Raw genomic sequence first — 21,847 nt, 5'->3', positions numbered from 1 at the left:
AATCATCTTGGCACCATTGACCATATGTGTGGTCATTTGACCATATATGTGAGGGTTTATTTCTGGTCTTTCTACTCTATTCCATTTGTCCATATGTACATCTTTATGCCAGTACCACATTATTTTGATTACTAAACCTTTGTAGTAAGTTTTGAATTCAGGAAGTCTGAGTCCTCCAGCTTTGTTCTTCTTTTTCAAGATTGTTTTGGCTACCTGGGGTCCCATGAGATTCCATATGAATTTTAGGATGGCTTTTTCTATTTCTTCAAAAATGTCATCTGGATTTTGATAGGAATTGCATTGAATCTGTAGATTACTTTGAATAGTATTGACATTTTAACAATACCGTCTTCCAATCCGTGAACACAATGTAGGAGACAGCCTCTTTACTTACACCATCGCCAACGATAGACCCTATTGTCAGTTAAAAAAAAAAACAACTTTTGTTCACCTTATAGGTGACAGTTCATGCTATTTTTCATTGGAAAGTCTTTGATCAGTATTAAACTAGAACATATGCTTAATTCTTAATGGGCATTCATATTTCTTTTGTGAGTTGTCTGATCGTGTTCTTTGCTTATTTCTCTACTGGAATAGTTATCTTTTTTTGTATTTGTAGGAACTCTTTTATATACTAGAGATAATATTCCTAATTTTTTTTACTTCATCGTGACTTTCAATCTTATTTATTTTTTTGTCCTTCATAAGTACTTGAGTTGTATGTGGTTAAGTCTACCAGGCTTTTCCTTTATAACTTTTGTATTTTATGTCATGCACAGAGAGGCCACTTTTCCTTTAAATAATAAAAACATTCACTTTGCTTTAGTAGTTGTGTTGTTTCACTTTTTACACTTTATGTTTTTATCCCTTCAAATTTATTTGTGTGTAAAGAGTGAAGTATGATGACTCCAGCTCTATTGTTTTACAAATGGTTGGTCAGCTATCCCAACAGCACTTGATTATTCGATCTTTCCCCGTATGTGGACCAGTGAGGGAACAAGAGTAAATAATGTTCCAAGACAGAAAGGGATGTCAATAGGTCAAAAGAGCAGTTCTGACAAGATTCCCCAGAATCTGCTAGCAGCTAATCCCTAGGGAATCCAGTTAACTGTGGTCCTGCTTGCGCCTCACGGGCAGAGGCAGGATGTTAGAGGGACTGAGCCAGAGCCTGCATTATTAGAAAGAACTCCTTCCAGAAGGCTCTACATGTGCAAGACAGCCTTGTTCCCAGCTCTCAGCAATTAAGAAAAAAAATCTTTCTTGTTTTGAAGTTAATAGAAGTTGTCTTGTAACTTCAGCTCTTTATCAGCCTGGGTTCCCTCGGCCTCATCATCACCTCCAGCCACCTACCCAGGTCCTCCACACTACCACATTAATACGTAAGTAATTCATCTTGTCTTCTTCATCCACACTGCCACTGCCCTGGCAGTGAACATCAGCCCCAGGACTGGCTTAGGAACTGCCCATCCTCAGGAAAGCAGACCCATAGCTGGGGCAGTCTGTGTGTGTGTGTGTGTGTGTGTGTCTGGGAGTGGGGGAACGGGAAGGCAGGTGATGGGAGCAGTAGCTTCCAGGTTGCCTGTGTAGCAAGAAGCCTGGATTCTAACCACCGGTGCCTATACCCCAGGTTCAGGCTGCTGGGACCCTCTTTGCCAATTTGTTTAAGGCAGCTTGGATTTGACTGTGGTCCGGGAGCAGAGAGGCATTTATCCTAGAGCCCCTGGCCAAGTGCTCAGCATAGGGGATCCTGGAAGACATAGGGGTGATAGAAACACCTTGTGATCCTCTTTCCTGGGAGACTGAGTCCTTCTGTGACCTCCACTCCCCACATCTCATGGATGCAACTTGGCTCTGGGGCCAGGAGGACAGGCACAGGCAGGCCTGGAGTGTATCAGGCAACATGCCAGGCTAGGCAGTCACATTGTGGGCACTGAGGGTGAATAATGACACCAGGACCCATGGAGCAGGCACAAATCACGAGGCTGTCAGGCACAGGGGAAAGGCAACGCCTGCCCTCCTTCCCTAGCTGGATTGATGGGTTCAGTCTGGGTTCAAGATGGTTGGACTTTACGATGTTTCATTTCTCTGGAATGCTCCCGGTGAAGAGCTTGTCACCCAGGACCATGTCTGTGTAGCGTGTGCATGTCTTTATCATTACACGTGACTTGATGTCACTTTGCAGGAGGGCTTGAGCTTCTGCATAACTCTCTGTGTGTTCTGATTTCATTTTTGTGTGACTGACCACGCCTCTGAATTTTGCGTGAGTTTTATAGGAGTGTGTTTTGTGTGATGTGACTGAGCAGCTGTTCACAGGGGGCAGCTCTCGTGGAGCTATGGGGTCTGTGAGTTTTGTGTGTGGCTGTAGGACAGCTTGCATGTGCTGCTGGGGAACAAATCAGGGGTCTTGAGTCTGGGTTCCTGGGTGGCTGATGTGGTTACACGCCCAGAATGGGGAAATAGGAAAGCAGGTTGGGAAGGATGGCTTTGGGTGTGATGAGTCTGAGGTCTTGGCAGAACATCAGGGAGAAACCTCTAGAAAAGCAGGACTGGGGCTCAGGGGAGAGTAAAGGGCAGGAGGGCCTTGGCTCAGGCTGGAGGCCTTCCAAATTTGTTCAGGTGACCACGTATTGGCAGACGTGGCTTTTGGCTAGAATGAGGTGAAAACACAGACACACACACAGACACACACATACACACACACACACACGCACACACACACACATCCCCGTACCTCTCAAGGCTGAAAGGACACATACTGTGTTAATCCCAGCGGGACAGAGTTCAATAAGAAATTTCCAAGGGTTGCTGGAATGGCATAAAATGTGCCCAATGGTGAGAGTGAGGGAAAACATCCTGGCAGAGGTGAATATTGAGTGAAATCATAAGGAAAAGAGAATGCATACAGAAGAGGATGCTGTTCTGGCTTTGGGGATGGGGGATAGGGACAGATTCTGCAAGACTAGGGGCAGGGACTGCAGACCATTTTGATGACAATGAGCTCCTGGAAAGCAGGAGCTGTCGTTTATTCATCATGGTATTTCCAGCACCCAGTGCAAGAGTAGGGATGTTGAGTTGACTTGGAGTCAAAGTCTGAACCACCATAACTAGGGAGAGTCCAGGTAGTTTACTGCAGGGGAACTTTGAAATCTACACAAGACACTGGGTGAGGAGTGATGGGATGGGGAGGGGCATGCTAGGTATCTAAAGGGGGTGCCCAGCCCTGCCCAACTCTTTCAAGCTGGCAGACCTGCCTCCATACCTTGCACTGTTTTTTATCCAAACAGGCCTCTGAGCTCTTGCTTCCTCCATGACCTGCCACCTGTGCTCTTGGTCCTAAGCCACCATCTTTCATTCCCCTTCCTCACGGTCCTAAACTTTGACCTGGACACAGTTTCCGGATTACAGCCTTGCCAGTCTCAACATGTGTAACAGCTTCTGCCTCATCTTTTGCTGAAATAGGCCAGGGGACCAGACAAAGGGCAGCTTAGCTAGAGAACACCCAGGATGTAGGAAGAGCCTGTTTACCTTCAGTTATAAAGATATGGATGCAATGCAAAAGGGTACAAGTTATATTTGAGGGATCCAAGGTCTAAGACATGGTATAAGGTCTAAAACTGGCTTCCTGGGGGCTAGAGGGAAAGAAGGCTACAGTGCCATAACCAGATTGCCAACAAAGTGGGTGTCCTACTAGGTAAGAGGAGAGCTGCACAGGTGCATATGGACAGAGGTCAGCCTCAGAGACACAGGCAGGGGAGCCTGGGACCCGAGGTACAGCATGCTTTTGGATACTAGTAACAGAACACCTCAAACTCAGCAATGATAAGAAAATACATTATCTCACATAACAGGAACTCCCTCCAGAGAGGGAGGATGAGCTCCTATACAGTGGCTCAATGATGTCATCAAGGACCCAAGTTCTTTCTATCTTTTGCTGCTACCCTGAGTGTGTTGATTTTGTCCTCAGGATGGCTCCCCTCGTAGTCACAAAAGGGCTGCCCCAGATCCAGGCACTTCATCCAGACACCACAATGTCCAGTGGAAGAAGAGACATGCTCCTCCTGGGTGTCTCTGAATGAGAAGCCTTTCCCATCAGACTCCTCCTTACATGCCTGTGCCTAAGCCAACCACTAGCAGGGGAGCGGGATTGCCAATACTGATTAATGGCAGCCAGGATCCTCCCCTGGGGCTGGGGCCAGCTGCTCTGAAGCACAGGCCCCATATAGGAAGGAGGATTCCTTGAACACAAGAAGACTTCTGTTAGGAACAATGGGCTGGGTGTTGGGTAGGCAACCAATTATCTCGGTTGCATCAGGCCTCCACCAGTTCCAGAGGATAATAGGTGCCAGAGAGAGCTGCAAGTAAGTTGTCAAGGCAAAAGTTCCACATGAGAGGCCAAATCTAGGAACTGGTTATTTCAGAAGATGCCTTGTATCCAAGTGGAATCAGCAGACAGGTCAAGCTACTAATCAAAAACTCCTCATCACCGTTTCTGCTCCAGCGCGTCCCATGCCCGCTTCAAAACCAAAATTCCTCATAAGGCCTGCAAAGCCCTACATGATCTAGTCTCTGCCTTTTAAGCATCATCTGGAATTCCTGTCCTCTTTTTGCATTTACAGTGCTCCTTTCTGCCTCAGGGCCTTTGCACATGCTGCTGTCCCTCAACTTTTCCCCTTTCATCCCCCTACCTCCTTCACCTTACTCTTAGGTTAGGTCATTCCCTCTTCTGTATATTCCCATAGCTCTCTACAAATCTCTTTGGTGCCCTTAGGGAACTTGTCCATATACACTTCTAGACTGCAGGCTCCTTGTGGTCCAGGAAGTTGTCTATCTTATTATACACTATGCTCTCCTCCCCAGCACAGTGCTTGGCACACAGTGGGCAATTGATAAATATTTGTTGAATGTATGAACAAATGAATCCCTCCAACTAGGTATTGTCCTAAACTATGGGCAGGGTGGGTGGGTGGGGCACTGATGAGGAGCCTGGTCTACTGGAAGCCCCTGATGGTTTCTGAGCACAGAAACAGCATGACCAGCATGAGCCCAAGGGCAGAGAGGATACCAGTGTACACAGGAGGGGTAAGGAGGCCAGCCAGGACCCTGTGCTCATCATCCAGGCACAAGATTCTAGCCATGGAATCAGTGTCCAGAGAATTGTTAATGACATTATAGAGACAAGACGGGTTGGAGTGGTAAGTGTTGGGGGTTACAGCTCTGAACAGTGGTGCCAGAGACCTGCGCAAAATGAGGAGGGAAATTGTATCTACCTCATGGGGTAATTAGAAAGAGTAAATAAGATGAGGTGTGTCAAGAACTTAGTCTAGTGCCAGTAGGTGCTCAGTAAATAATTAAGCCTTGACTTTGCCTTTACCAACTTCTTAAATAACTTATTGCCCCCAGTCCCCATCCCAAACCAGTTCTGATTTAGTCCTAGTTCTCTTTCTCATCCCAACAAGGGCTCCCGCATGAGATGTACCAAGGCTGTGCTCTCTACCACACTTAAGCTTCCTGAGCCTCTTCCAGTTAAATGGGAGTAATAATGCCCCCTCACCTAGCTGGCATGAAGGTCAAATAAATAGCACATTTTAGGGTGCTTTAGAAACCGTAAAGGACTGTGAACATGTAAGGAATTACTGTTCTTATTATTTTGTTGCAGTTGGGCTCATTCCTGGGCCTGGCATCTGCTCTGACTTTCCCAGTTCCTGTTTCTTGCTCAGTCTCCGTTTTCTTGTAGCCACCCACGATTCTGGCACTGACAGTGTAGGGATATAAGACAACATCCAGAGAGTCTGAATGTAGAAGGAAAAAGAAGGAACGTGACAACAACCAGCAGCCCGCTTTCTCGTTCCCTGACTCGGGGATGACCTCACTGCCTTTCTAAGTCAGCCAGACCCCAAGCTGGGCATCATCCATGTTTTAGTTAGCTGTTGCTGTGTAACAAACTACGCCAATACTTAGTGACTTAAAACAGCAGTTTATGATTATATCTCATGGCTCCAAAGGTTGACTCGGATAGGTAGCTCTAACTTGTGGACTCTGGGAGGATTGTAGTCAGAGGGGCTGACTACAGAGGGGCTGGAGTCATCCCAAGGCCTGACTAGATGGGACATCCAAGACGGCTTCCTTCACTCAACATGTCTGGTGCTTGGGTTGGAATGGCTGGAATAGCTGGGGGATGGACAGGCATCTCTCCCTCCATGCAGCCTCTCTACATGGCTATCTTGGGCTTTCTCATAGCGGAGTGGTCTTGGCATAGTTAGATTTTTTACATGGCAGCTGGCTCCTCCCAGAGTGAACATTCTAAAGGACCAAGGCCGGAGCTTATGGCTTCTTCTGACCCAGCCACAGAAGTCAGGAAGCGGCACTTTTATTTCATTTAACTGGTTACAGGGCCAGCCCAGATTGGGTGTGGGAGGGGCATACACAAGGGCCCGGATACTGGGGGGAGTGGCTTGTTGGGGAGCCATCTTTGAAGACTAGCTAGCAAGATCCTGGTCCGGATTGGAACATTGCAACGTGGAGTACTCTCAAAAGTCAGGGCTTTGGAGGGGGGACAAGGAGGGCAATAGTGAGGGAAACTAAGCAACTAGGACTCCTGGCCCCTAACTTTAGTATTTCATATTTATTTGTTATTTAATATTTTGGACTTTTGCAAACAATTAAATGTGAATTAAAAGTTTTGAGGCTCACTTGCCAAAGAAGAGATATAGATGGTATATCAGCCTATGGAAATATGCTGAGCAGCATCAATCATTAGAGAAATGCACAATAAAACCACAATGAGATATTACCACACACCTATTAGAATGGCTTAGGTAATAATAATATATATATACATTTTTAAAAACCTGTTAATATGAAGTACTTGCAAGAATAAGACCAACTGGAATTCACACACATTGGTGGTGGGAAAGCAAAATGGTACGGTTTGGAAAACAGTTTGGTAGTTTTTTTATGAAGTTAAGATGTTGCTATGAATCCAGCCATTTTACTTTCAGGTATTTACCCTGGAGAAATGAAAAGGTATATCCACACAAAGACCTGTGCATGAATTTTCTCAGAAGCTTTATTCATAATGGCCTGAAACCAGGGGAAAAAACCCCAAATCCAGGTGTCCATCAGTGAGTGACTGAATAAACTAATTGTGGTACATCTGTACAACAGATGTGATAAGACAGTGAACTACTTATACGCACAATTTGATGGATGAATCTCAAAAGCACTATGCTGAGTAAAAGAAACCAGCCAGAGAGGCTACATACTCTATGATTCCACTGTGATAATCTGGAAAAGGCAAAACTATTGTGACAGAAAGCAGATCAGTGGCTGCCAGGGGCTGGCGGTGGGAAAAAGGGGTGAGTACAAGGGGACACCAGGGAACTTTGTTGGGTGGTGGAAGTATTCTAAGACTTGATTGTGGTGATGGTTACACAACTGTACACATTTGTCAAAATTCATCAAACTGCCAACCTAAAAAGTGTGAATTTTCCTGAACATAAATCATGCAGTCCTGAGGCTAGCAGTTTGAAAATGCAGAGACTCTTCTTTCTCCTGCATGTCCCCTCATGTCCAATCAGTCCCCAAGCCCTTCCCTGAGCCTGTTTCTGGTTTCCAGTCACCTGTGCACTCCACCCCAGTCATATCCTCCACTTCCATGCTTTTTCATGAACACTCTTTTCCCTACTCATTGCCTGGATAACTCTTGTTTATCCTTGCGGCTTCCAGCTAAATCTCACTTTCCCAAAGAGGCCTTTTCTCCCTCTCCCATCTAAATCAAGCATCATTTTTACCTGCAGATGATGTACTCGCTCTTCCTTCTTTAATAGAAGGTACACTCTATGAGGACAGGGACAATGTTTTGTTCCTTTGGTGCATAATTAGCACTTAGTTTGTTTCAAGAATTAATAAATGTTGGGAGGATGTCACATCTTCTGTAGTTCTGTATTGTACAAGCTTGTTTTTTCAAAGGCATGCACTCCTTTTTTCATTTTCATGTATTTTTAAACTACTTGTTAAGAAATGATATAATTCAAAAGTACATAGACTAAAAGATGGAAGTCTTCCATATACACAGAGTTTTTAAAAATAAAAATAAGGTTCTGCTTTTTTTCCCATTGGTACCTATAAATCTCATTTATTCTTTTTAGTAGCTATATAATATTCCACAGTATGGTTATACCATTTTAAACATTATTTAATCATTAATGGTCTTTTCAGGATTTTCCCTCCCCATGTTTCAGTGTTTTCATATTTAAAGTGCTGCATTATACAGTGGTACATATATGTATTACTGAAGGATGGATTCCTAGAAATTTGAGCTGTTAGGAAAGAAGTTGTGTGCATTTTAGATGTAGAGAATATCTACCCTGTTCCAAAAGGATGCATACAAACACCTATTGTCACCACAGTCTGTGAGTGAGCCCATGTGTCCACACCCTCAACAACTCTGAATAGCATCAACCTTGCCAATTTTCACCAGTAAGGTGATAAAAAATTTTCACATATAGAGGTATGGGGAAGTCATTCTGGCTTATATATGACTTAACTTGAATTTTATGCTAACTAAAACAGCGTGTTTGTGGCCTATCTGCTTTATATATCTGCTTTAACTTGCATTATACATCTGCTTTAACCATTAAAGAGCACATTGACCAGAAGTAAAGAATGTCCATGTTAAAAATAAAGATTAGATGTCTCCCTTCCTGGGACGCCAATACTGGTATTCCTTTGATGACAAGCCTCCTTTCCCAGGTGCCAAGGCCATAGTGACTCACTGTGTGTGTGCTGGTCCTTTTTTTTGAAACCTTGAAGGAGTGTATCCCTGATTTGTTTAATGTTCTTTGTTCTGACAAGATATAAAACTGTGCTGAAAACCATGCTTCTCCGGAGCAGTTTCACAGAGTAATTTGGGAAGCTGGCTTCCAGACTATAGTCCTAGTTTAGCTCAAATAAAACTCTTTTCTAGTTTTATTATTGATTGTTAATCGATTATTTCTGTTGACACAGGTTAACATGGTATCTCATCACTTAAACTTACATTTCCTGCATCATTACTGAGGCTGTGCATATTTTCATATAATCATTAGCTATTTGTATGTCTTGTACTGTGAATTCCTGGTTTCGTCCTTTGCCCATTTTTATGGGATTGTATGTTTTTGTCCCATTGATTTGTAGGAACTCCTTGTGTATGTATGATGTGGAAATAAACAGTTTTGAAAGTTATAAATAACTTTTGAGGGTGATGGATATGTTCATTCTTGATTGTGGTGATGGTTTCACAGGTGTATACTTATGTCAAAACTCGTCAAATTGTACACTTTAAATATGTGCAGTTTATTGTATGTCAATCATACCTCAATAAAGCTGTTTAAAAAAGAAAGTTATATAATTAGTAATATATTTTCTCCCAGTTGTCCTTTTTCTTTAAATTTTATTTACTTTTTTGGTCATATATAAGTTTTATATGTCAATTATTTATATTCTGTTCTGGAGTTATCTTAGCTGTGTGACTTAGGTAAGTTACCTAAACTTTCTGTACCTTAGTTTTCATATATAAAATGAGGCTAAGGGTACCTACTGCACGGGGTTGCTGTAAGGATTAAATGAATTAATACACATTAAAGGTTCTTAGAATGGTAACCATCATAGGAGACCATGAAATAAATATTAATTATTACCATTGTTTGGGATCTCATGTATTACTTAGAAAAGCCCTCTCCATCCCAATTTTATAAGAATACTCTCCTTTATTTTCTTCTCGTGGTTATATAGTTTTTAATGTTCAGTCTTTTAATCCATTTAAAAGTTACTCTTGTAGGCAAGGGTAAATTTTTATTTTTTCCCCAGTGGATAGACAGTTGACCCAATACTGTTTAGCATAACCCATCTTTTCTGCACTAATTTGAAATATCATCTGACTTAAATAGTAAATTCATATGTACAAACAGTTCTGTTTCTCAACTCTAATCAGGCCCTTCTGCGCTATATGTTTATTCCTCTGCTAATACTTTCTACCAGTAAATTCTAATAACTTCTCCCCAACTTGGTGACTTCAACATTCAAATAAATCATTTTTCCAATACATTGGTCTCTCAGTTCCTTGGTTTCTACTATGATCTGGTCCTCAACCTACCTCATCCACTCATGGCTGTGGTCATGCCATACACCTGATCATGATCAACAACTCTGACATCTCCATAGCCCAGCTGAAGCCATTAACCTTTCTGATCACCATTTGGAACTTTTCCAGCTCATTCTTCATGTTCTTCTACTCTAACAATTCTTCAGCTCACCAGGACCTACAATCTATTGCCCGTCTATATTTTCATTGTCCTTACTTTCCACCCTACTCAGCTTAGAGCCTATGGTTCATCATCATAACTCTCTCAACTCCCTTGTCCTTCATTAGGGCAACTCTCAACCCTGACTAACTCCAGTTCTGCATATGCTCCCTCTTTCCCCTGTGCAACGGATGAGTCTGGAGAAAAACATAGGACATGCTGGCCAGTCTCATTTTAAATTCATGGCCACTAAGCTCAAGTGGACTGTTGGTGTTGCAGGTAAAAGTGAATGTCCTAATCCATTCATTCTCCTACTATCCCATTTAACACCTCATTTCTCCTCAGAAGACTTGAACATAAAAGAAAGTATCCAAATAACCATTAAATGTATAGAAATGTGCTCAGTCATATTAGTCATCAAGAGAAAGAAAATTAAAACATTGGTGGGGCACCATGACACACACATAAAAATGGCTAAAATTGAAAAGACCTATGAGAGGGCAGACAGCAGAAGCAAGAAGAACTACAATCCTGCAGCCTGTGGAACCAAAACCACATTCACAGAAAGATAGACAAGATGAAAAGGCAGAGGGCTATGTACCAGATGAAGGAACAAGATAAAACCCCAGAAAAACAACTAAATGAAATGGAGATAGGCAATCTTCCAAAAAAATAATTCAGAATAATGATAGTGAAGATGATCCAGGACCTCGGAAAAAGAATGGAGGCAAAGATCGAGAAGATGCAAGAAATGTTTTAAAAAGACCTAGAAGAATTAAAGAACAAACAAACAGAGATGAACAATACAATAACTGAAATGAAAAATACACTAGAAGGAATCAATAGCAGAATAACTGAGGCAGAAGAACGGATAAGTGACCTGGAAAACAGAATGGTGGAATTCACTGCTGTGGAACAGAATAAAGAAAAAAGAATGAAAAGAAATGAAGACAGCCTAAGAGATCTCTGGGACAACATTAAACTCAACAGCATTCGCATTATAGGGGTCCCAGAAGGAGAAGAGAGAGAGAAAGGACCTGAGAAAATATTTGAAGAGATTATAGTCGAAAACTTCCCTAACATGGGAAAGGAAATAGCCACCCAAGTCCAGGAAGCACACAGAGACCCATACAGGATAAACCCAAGGAGAAACACGCCGAGGCACATAGTAATCAAATTGGCAAAAATTAAAGACAAAGAAAAATTGTTGAAAGCAGCAAGGGAAAAATGACAAATAACATACAAGGGAACTCCCATAAGGTTAACAGCTGATTTCTCAGCAGAACCTCTACAAGCCAGAAGGGAGTGGCATGATATACTTAAAGTGATGAAAGGGAAGAACCTACAACCAAGATTACTCTACCCAGCAAGGATCTCATTCAGATTCAATGGAGAAATCAAAAGCTTTACAGACAAACAAAAGCTAAGAGAATTCAGCACCACCAAACCAGTTCTACAACAAATGCTAAAGGAACTTCTCTAAGTGGGAAACACAAGAGAAGAAAAGGACCTACAAAAACAAACCCCCCAAAATTGAGAAAATGGTAATAGGAACATACATATCAATAATTACCTTAAACATGAATGGATTAAATGCTCCAACCAAAAAACACAGGCTTGCTGAATGGATACAAAAACAAGACCCATATATATGCTGTCTACAAGAGACCCACTTCAGACCTAGGGACACATACAGACTGAAAGTGAGGGGATGGAAAAAGATATTCCATGCAAATGGGAATCAAAAGAAAGCTGGAGTAGCAATACTTATATCAGATAAAATAGACTTTAAAATAAAGAATGTTACAAGAGACAAGGAAGGACACTATGTAATGATCAAGGGATCAATCCAAGAAGAAGATATAACAATTATAAATATATATGCACCCAACATAGGAGCACCTCAATACATAAAGCAACTGCTAACAGCAATAAAAGAGGAAATCGACAGTAACACAATAATAGTGGGGGATTTTTAACACCTCACTTACACCAATGGACAGATCATCCACACAGAAAATTAATAAGGAAACAGAAGCTTTAAATGACACAATAGACCAGATAGATTTAATTGATATTTATAGGACATTCCATCCAAAAACAGCAGATTACACTTTCTTCTCAAGTGCGCACGGAACATTCTCCAGGATAGATCACATCTTGGGTCACAAATCAAGCCTCAGTAAATTTAAGAAAATTGAAATCATATCAAGCATCTTTTCTGACCATAATGCTATGAGATTAGAAATCAGTTACAGGGAAAAAATGTAAAAAACACAAACACATGGAGGCTAAACAATACGTTACTAAATAACCAAGAGATCACTGAAGAAATCAAAGAGGAAATCAAAAAATACCTAGAGACAAATGACAATGAAAACAAAATGATCCAAAACCTATGGGATGCAGCAAAAGTAGTTCTAAGAGGGAAGTTTATAGCTATACAAGTCTACCTCAAGAAACAAGAAAAACCTCAAATAAACAATCTAATGTTACACCTAAAGGAACTAGAGAAAGAAGAACAAACAAAACCCAAAGTTAGCAGAAGGAAAGAAATCATAAAGATCAGAGGAGAAATAAATGAAATAGAAACAAAGAAAACAATAACAAAGATCAATAAAACTAAAAGCTGGTTCTTTGAGAAGATAAACAAAATTGATAAACCATTAGCCAGACTCATCAAGAAAAAGAGGCAGAGGACTCAAAATCAATAAAATTAGAAATGAAAAAGGAGAAGTTACAACAGACACCGCAGAAATACAAAGCACCCTAAGAGACTACTACAAGCAACTCTATGCCAATAAAATGGACAACCTGGAAGAAATGGAAAAATTCTTAGAAAGGTATAACCTTCCAAGACTGAACCAGGAGAAATAGAAAATATGAACAGACCAATCACAAGTAATGAAATTGAAACTGTGATTAAGAATCTTCCAACAAACAAAAGTCCAGGACCAGATGGCTTCACAGGTGAATTCTATCAAACACTTAGAGAAGAGCTAACACCCATCCTTCTCAAACTCTTCCAAAAAATTGCAGAGGAAGGAACACTCCTAAACTCATTGTAGGAGGCCATCATCACCCTGATCCCCAAACCAGACAAAGATACTACAAAAAAAGAAAATTACAGACCAATATCACCGATGAATATAGATGCAAAAATCCTCAACAAAATACTAGCAAACAGAATCCAACAACACATTAAAAGGATCATACACCATGATCAAGTGGGATTTATCCCAGAGATGCAAGCTTTCTTCAATATATGCAAATCAATCAATGTGATACACCATATTAACAAATTGAAGAATAAAAACAATATGATCATCTCAATAGATGCAGAAAAAGCTTTTGACAAAATTCAATACCGATTTATGATAAAAACTCTCCAGAAAGTGGGCATGCAGGGAACCTACTTCAACATAATAAAGGCCATATACAACAAACCCACAGCAAACATCATTCTCAATGGTGAAAAACTGAAAGCATTTCCTCTAAGATCAGGAACAGGACAAGGATGTCCACTCTCACCACTCTTATTCAACATAGTTTTGGAAGCCTTAGCCACGGCAATCAGAGAAGAAAAAGAAATAAAAGGAATACAAATTGGAAAAGAAGAAGTAAAACTGTCACTGTTTGCAGATGCCATGATACTATACATAGAGAATCCTGAAGATGCCACCAGAAAACTACTAGAGCTAATCAATGAATTTGGTAAAGTAGCAGGATACAAAATTAATGCACAGAAATCTCTTGCATTTCTATACACTAATGATGAAAAATCTGAAAGTGAAATTAAGAAAACACTCCCATTTACCATTGCAACAAAAAGAATAAAATATCTAGGAATAAACCTACCTAAGGAGACAAAAGACCTGTATGCAGAAAATTATAAGACACTGATGAAAGAAATTAAAGATGATACAAATAGATGGAGAGATATACCATGTTCTTGGATTGGAAGAATCAACATTGTGAAAATGACTATACTACCCAAAGCAATCTACAGATTCAATGCAATCCCTATCAAACTACCACTGGCATTTTTCACAGAACTAGAACAAAAAATTTCACAATTTGTATGGAAACACAAAAGATCCCGAATAGCCAAAGCAATCTTGAGAACGAAAAATGGAGCTGGAGGAATCAGGCTCCCTGACTTCAGACTATACTACAAAGCTACAGTAATCAAGACAGTATGGTACTGGCACAAAAACAGAAACATAGATCAATGGAACAGGATAGAAAGCCCAGAGATAAACCCACGCACATATGGTCACCTTATCTTTGATAAAGGAGGCAAGCATATACAGTGGAGGAAAGACAGCCTCTTCAATAAGTGGTGCTGGGAAAACTGGACAGGTACATGTAAAAGTATGAAATTAGAACACTCCCTAACACCATACACAAAAATAAACTCAAAATGGATTAAAGCCCTAAATGTAAGGCCAGACACTATCAAACTCTTAGAGGAAAACATAGGCAGAACACTCTATGACATAAATCACAGCAAGATCCTTTTTGACCCAGGTCCTAGAGAAATGGAAATAAAAACACAAATAAACAAATGGGACCTAATGAAACTTCAAAGCTTTTGCACAGCAAAGGAAACCATAAACAAGACCAAAAGACAACTCTCAGAGTGGGAGAAAATATTTGCAAATGAAGCAACTGACAAAGGATTAATCTCTAAAATTTACAAGCAGCTCGTGCAGCTCAATAACAAAAAAACAAACAGCCCAATCCAAAAATGGGCAGAAGACTTAAACAGACATTTCTCCAAAGAAGATATACAGATTGCAAACAAACACATGAAAGAATGCTCAACATCATTAATCATTAGAGAAATGCAAATCAAAACTACAATGCAATATCATCTCACACCGGTCAGAATGGCCATCATCAAAAAATCTAGAAACAATAAATGCTGGAGAGGGTGTGGAGAAAAGGGAACACTCTTGCACTGTTGGTGGGAATGTAAATTGATACAACCACTATGGAGAACAGTATGGAGGTTCCTTAAAAAACTAAAAATAGAACTACCATACGACCCAGCAATCCCACTACTGGGCATATACCTTGAGAACACCATAATTCAAAAAGAGTCATGTGCCAAAATGTTCATTGCAGCTCTATTTACATTAGCCAGGACATGGAAGCAACCTAAATGTCCATCCTCGGATGAATGGATAAAGAAGATGTGGCACAGGGCTTCCCTGGTGGCGCAGTGGTTGAGAATCTGCCTGCCAATGCAGGGGACACGGGTTCGAGCCCTGGTCTGGGAAGATCCCACATGCCGCAGAGCAGCTAGGCCCGTGAGCCGCAATTACTGAGCCTGTGCGTCTGGAGCCTGTGTTCCACAACAAGAGAGGCCGCGACAGTGAGAGGCCCGCGCACTGCGATGAAGAGTGGCTCCCACTTGCCACAACTAGAGAAAGCCCTGGCACAGAAACGAAGACCCAACACAGCCATAAATAAATAAATAAATAAATAAATAAATAAAATTTTAAAAAAATTGCAATTCCTGATTTAATAAAAAAAAAAAAAAAAGAAGATGTGACACATATATACAATGGAATATTACTCAGCCATAAAAAGAAACGAAATGGTGTTATTTGTAGTGAGGTGGATGGAGTTAGAGTCTGTCATACAGAGTGAAGTAAGTCAGAAAGAGAAAAACAAATATCATATATTAACGCATATATGTGGAACCTAGAAAATGGTACAGATGAACCGGTTTGCAGGGCAGAAATTGAGACACAGATGTAGAGAACAAACGTATGGACACCAAGGGGGGAAAGTGACGGGGGGTGGGCGTGGTGGTGTGATGAATTGGGCGATTGGGATTGACATGTATACACTGATGTGTATAAAATGGATGACTAATAAGAAAATAAATAAACATTAAAAAATAAAAGACCTATGACAGTACTAGGTATTGACAAGGATATGGGACAACTGGGTTGCCCTGCTGGTGGGAATGCAAATTGGTACAGCCACTTTGGAAAACTACTTGGCAATATCTACTAAAGCTGAGCATACACTTACCCTATGATCCAGCAATTTCACACCTACTGTATATACCAAACAGAAATGCTTACACTCGTGCACCAAAAGACATGCTCAAGCATGTTCATAGTAACATTAAACAATCCAAATGCCCACCCATCAAGAATAGAATAGATACAGAAATTGTGGAATAGTCATACAGGGCATACTCTATGTCAATGACAATGAATCGACTGTTGCTACACTCAACGTCTTGCAAACAATGTTGAGTGAAGGAAGCCATACTATGTGATTCTAGTATATAAATTTCAAAAACAGCAGAACAAATTTATGGTTAGAATAGTGGTTACCTTGGAGAGGAAGGAGTGAGTAATGACAGGGCATGAGGTGCCTTCGGGGTGCTGGCAGTGTTCTCTTTCCTAATCTATGGATAAATAAACTTGTGACTATCCACTGAGTTTTACACTCATGATTTGTACACCACTTTTAATGTATGCTATAATTTAACAAAAAGTTATTACATATTGCTCATGCGTACATGTGTGAGGGTGTGTGGGCATATGTGTGTGTGTATATATATGTATATGTATTTGTATTCCTCTCTTGACCCCACTTTTATTTCCAACTTACACAATTTATCTCCTTCACTTCTAGCAAAACTAAAAAAAAATTGTTTATGATCTCCAAGTTTTTAAGCCCAATATTCTCCTGCAATTGCTCTTGTTAGGGTCACCAGTGACACCACATTGCAAAATGCAATGGTCAGTCTCAGACCTCATTGTACTTGACCTGTAGGCAAAATTTCTTCACCTCACTTCCAGGACATCACTCTTCCAGTTCTCTGACCTCTCCAGACACTCATCTCAGACTCCTTTGATGGTCCCTCCTCATCTCCCTCTAAACACTGATGTGCTCCTGGGTTAGTTCATGGACCTCTTCTCTTCTGTATCTACACTCACTCCATTGGTGTCCACTGATGGGGTTCCAGCTTTTTCTATCTATACATTGATGACTTCCAAATTTATACCTGCATGTTGGATCTCTTTCCTGAGAGGCCTCTAAATGCCAACTTGATATATTCACTTGGATGTTTAATGGGCACCTCAAACTTAACACATCCCCCAAACTCCTTGTCTCCTCCCATCCCCTCAGTCTGCACCTTCTCATGAAATGATAAGCCTGTTCTTCTGGGTGCTAAGGTCCAAGACCTCACAGTAACCTTCGACTCCTCTCTTCTTCTTACTTCACCATTCCATCTATGAGCAAATCATTTGTCTCTATCATTTTTCATCACCTCCAAAGCTATTACTTTGGAGCAAGCCACTTTCATTTCTCAACTGGATGATTCCATTAGCCCCGCTAACAAGTTTCCTTGTTTCTGTCCTTACCTTCTTCTTTAAGGCAGGATCCACTCAGGACAACAGAAACCACTCTATGAAGAAAGAGCTGAGAAGGCAAATAAAGCATTGGGAGGCAGCCCTGAGGCTGTCAACAGCAGGAAGCTGTGATCACCTGCAGACTGTTAGGAACGACAGGAAATGGTGGTATCCACATCCAGGGACAAGAGTTACCTTGAAAGAAGCTGCAACCAAGGTAGGCTTGTTTGTCAGGTGGTAGAGGTACAGAGCAGAGGCTAGTGATGCTTCCAAAGGCGGGAGGAAGACTTGGTTTCTCCCTTCTTCCAGCCCACTCATCTCCCACCAGACCTCTCCTAGGCTGGATCCTGCCACAAGGCAGCTGACTCAGGATCCTTGGAGACAGTCTGCAGGGTCACTCCCTGCAGAGCATAGCAGGGCGGAGGGGAGAAAAGGATCTGAGACAAAGATGCCAAGGACTAGCACAGCCCCACCCCCTTGGCCTACTCACCCCCAGGGCAGATCCAGGTCCTGTGGGGCCTAAGGCATATGTAATTTGAGGGGTCTTCATTAAGAAGAAAATTAAAAGATGAAAAACTCTAAATGAGGAATGAAAGTAAATCTTTATTGAAATGAAAAAATCACATCAAATTACAAACTTTTAAAAGGCAGATAAATACCACAAACATCTGACATAATTCAGAAAAAATAACACAATCTTTTTTATTAATTAATTGCCTGGCATACCTCTATATTACTTTTTCCCCTATATGTTTTGGCTTCATATTCTTCGTCATATCTTTTCATATGACAAGATTTTTTCATAGAAAGACTGCAGAAGTCTTCTCTACTACAGTTAATTATTTTTTTAAATTATTATCGATAGTTTAGAAAAGCTTCCTCCACTTTTCATAACTTGTTTTTGGTAAAACAGAGTAATGTTTTAGAATTGTCAAATTAGAGAAAGCTCTACCAAGTGTCTTTTATATATGAACTCTAATATTTCTGGGTCTCTCAAATTTTCTTGTGCAGTAACTAATTTTTAAAAATTCTGTGAGCTGACAACACTCAGTTAAAGCTCTCACGTCACAATCCTGGTAAGTCAACACAGTGGGTGGTAATCTGATTCCTAGAAGCCATTCTCACTCCAGGACAGCTGGCAATAACTCCCAGTAACATGGAAAGAACTGTGAAACACACAAACATATTCCACTAAACTCAAACTAAAGGTATTCCCAACTCAATTTTCCCTAGCTGGCTCCCCAAAATTCCCGTGGCCATTCTAGCACTGAGAATTGATATGGTAGAAAAATCAAGAAAGAGATCAAGTGGTCTTCACCACCATTGTGGTTACAATATCTCACTTTTGTAAATTTACAAAGCATATGACCATGTGATGCATTGCTGGGGTCTTGGAAGGGGCCCGTGCATAAAGTGTAGAGTTCTGAAGTTTGAGCTCACTAGCTTTATGATAAAGCTGGTCACCTTGACCACATTCCTGGTCACCCATAGCAGACAGAGTGGTCATTTTAAAGTGTAAGTTGAATTGTGGACCCCTCTGATCTAGGCGCTCAAGAGGTTCTACGTGTCAATCAGAGTAAAAGCTGAAGTCCTTACAATCCAATGTCCCATCCTCGCTAACTCAACTCCTCACTGACCCTGTCTCCTGGCCCCCTCCCTGTGGCTTCTGCTGCCCAGAGCAGCCTGTTTTTTTGAATTTCCTCTAGCATTCCCACCACAGGGCCTCTGCTCTTGCTTTCCCTCTAACTGCAACTCAATTCTCCCAGATACATGCTTGTTTTACCTCCTCTCTTCCCTCAGGTCTTTGTTCAAATATTACCTTCCGTATTAGTTTCCTATTGTGGTTGTAACAAATGACCACAAACTTAGTGGCTTAAAACAACACAGATTTATTAACTTAGTATTCTGGAGGTCAAAAGTCTGAAACAGGTTGGCAGGGCTGCATTCCTTCTGAAGACTCTAGGGGAGAATTCATTTTCTGGGCTTTTACAGTTTCCAGAGGCCATCCACATTCTGTGGCTCATGGTTCCATCACTCACTTCTCCTTCTCTGACTCTGAATCTCCTGCCTCTTTCTTTTCCCTTATAAGCAACCTTGTGATTACATCGGACCCCCTTGGATAATCCAGAATCATCACCTCTCTCAAGACCCTTAGCATAATCATACCAGCAAAGTCCCTTTTGCCATGTAACGTAACATATTCACAGGTTCTGGCGTTAGGACATGGATATCTTTAAGGGGAAGGGGCATTGTTCTGCATACAACATCTTCCCAGTAAGACCTTCTCTGATCATCCTTTTAAAATGTTGGGCATAGTGGGCACCTTGTTTTGTCCCTCCTTGAGAAGGAATATTTCTTGTGGTCCACAGATATGTATGATGTTTGCTTCAGTTAGAAACCTGTATCAGACAGGGTTCTACCAGAGAAACAGAACTACTAAGAGGCATATAAATATTAAGAAATTTATTGCAAGGAATTGGTTTATGTGATTGTGGGAGCTGGCTAGGCAAGGCCAAAATCTATAGGGCAGGCTGTCAGGAAGGGCAGGCTGGAACTGTCGGACATGAGCAAAAGTTGTAGTGAACAGGTGGAATTTCTTCTGGAAAGTCTCAGTTCTGCCCTTAAAGCCTTTCAAGTGGTTGAATCAGTCCCACCCAGATTATCTAGGACAATCTCCCTTAAAGTCACTTGATTATGGTCTTTAGTCATCCTACAAAATACCTTCACAGCAACACCTAGATTAGTATTGGAAATAACTGGGGACCATAGCCTAGCCAATCAGACCCATAAAACTGACCATTGCAGGATTCTTTATCTGGTTAAGGCAGCTTACTACAAATTTTTATTATCTTATGAAGATGATCATTAATTTTCTTTCTTTAATGTACCACTATAGTGAATTAAAATCTAAAGTTTAGTTTACAATGTTAAAATCTATGCTTGATTCTTGGGGTAAATCTTATTTGGTCATGATTTATTGCTCTTATAATATATTGGTCTTTAATATATAGCTAGATTAAATTTGCTACCATTTAATGTATGGGTTTTACATCTATGTAATTGTGATTGGGCTATACTTTCTGTGTGTGTTGTCTTCATTCAGCTTTGGTATGTCACGGTTAGTGAGTTCAGCTAAAAATGATAGAAAATTCAACTCTAGCTGATTGAAACATTGGTTCAGAGAGCTGAAGGGTACAGGGGGAGGGTGTACCTGAAGACACAGCTGCATTCAGGGCTTAAATGCTATAATCAATGCTCCTTTTCTCTCCATCTCTTGGTTCTGCTTTCTCTTTGCCTCAACTTTAATCTCAGGGTCCACATCGCAGGCATATGTCCACTCCAGGATCTATAGCCTTAGTGCCAAACACAACCTCTTCCCAGAAGTCACTGAAAAAATCTCTTGTTGTTTCCTTGTCCCTGACTGAGTCACATGGCCATCCCCGAGTCGTTCACAGCAGTTAGGGAAAAGCAAAGCTTGATGGCTTGTGGGCCCAACCCTGGAATTAGGGATGATGTCATCTTCCCTGGAAATACATGGATTTAGAGTAGAGTGGAGAGGGCTCCCTCTGAGGAAAATCAGGATGTGGTTATTAGAAGGATGAATGAACTCTGAGGAGCAAAAACAACAGATGCCTACTCTATTTGTTGTGCTAGCTCAACAAAATGGATCGGGAAGTTTTCCATCTTTGTTTTATGCTTTATAATCATTTAAATAACAGAAGTTATTTGTTCCTTGAAGGTTTGATATAACTCATTGTTAAATCCATTCTGGGCCTGATGCCATTTTTAGAAGTATATCTTTGATGATCTGATTTCATCCATGAATATTAGCATTTTTACCTCTTCTTGAGCCATTAAGGGAATAAATAAATGAAAGACACAGCATTTGGCTTTATTTACCAAGTCTACATTTGTTTCTCATTTCATTAATTTCTGCTTTTATCTCTATTAATTCCTTATTTCCATAGAGGTTTTATTTTTTTCCCCTAGTTTTCCGTTTCCCAGCTGCTTGGATTCAGTTCTCTTTCCTGTTTTCCAATAAACGTTTTCAAGGCTATACATTTTTCTATAAATACTGCATTGGCCTTGAGAATTCATTTCACTATATGATGCTCTCAGTGTCATTAACTTATAACAAATCAGTCATTTCAATTTTGAGTTTCTCTTTAATCCAGGAGTTAT

At 40.8% G+C, this 21,847-nt stretch overlaps 1 long non-coding RNA gene across 2 annotated transcripts in view; it reads left to right on the top strand.

Annotated features, from left to right (window-relative positions):
- The window catches only part of LOC133088684 (uncharacterized), an 85,158-nt gene that overhangs the window by 44,377 nt on the left and 18,934 nt on the right, over positions 1-21,847 (top strand). For both annotated transcript variants that reach the window (XR_009700538.1, XR_009700539.1), the window contains exon 2: positions 17,691-17,882. This is a non-coding gene — a long non-coding RNA (uncharacterized LOC133088684). The remainder of the gene's footprint in view (positions 1-17,690; positions 17,883-21,847) is intronic.

This window comes from Eubalaena glacialis, chromosome 3 (assembly GCF_028564815.1).
Source record: "Eubalaena glacialis isolate mEubGla1 chromosome 3, mEubGla1.1.hap2.+ XY, whole genome shotgun sequence".
In the NCBI taxonomy this organism is placed as follows: Eukaryota; Metazoa; Chordata; class Mammalia; order Artiodactyla; family Balaenidae; genus Eubalaena; species Eubalaena glacialis.
This window is presented reverse-complemented; position numbering and strand designations above follow the sequence as displayed.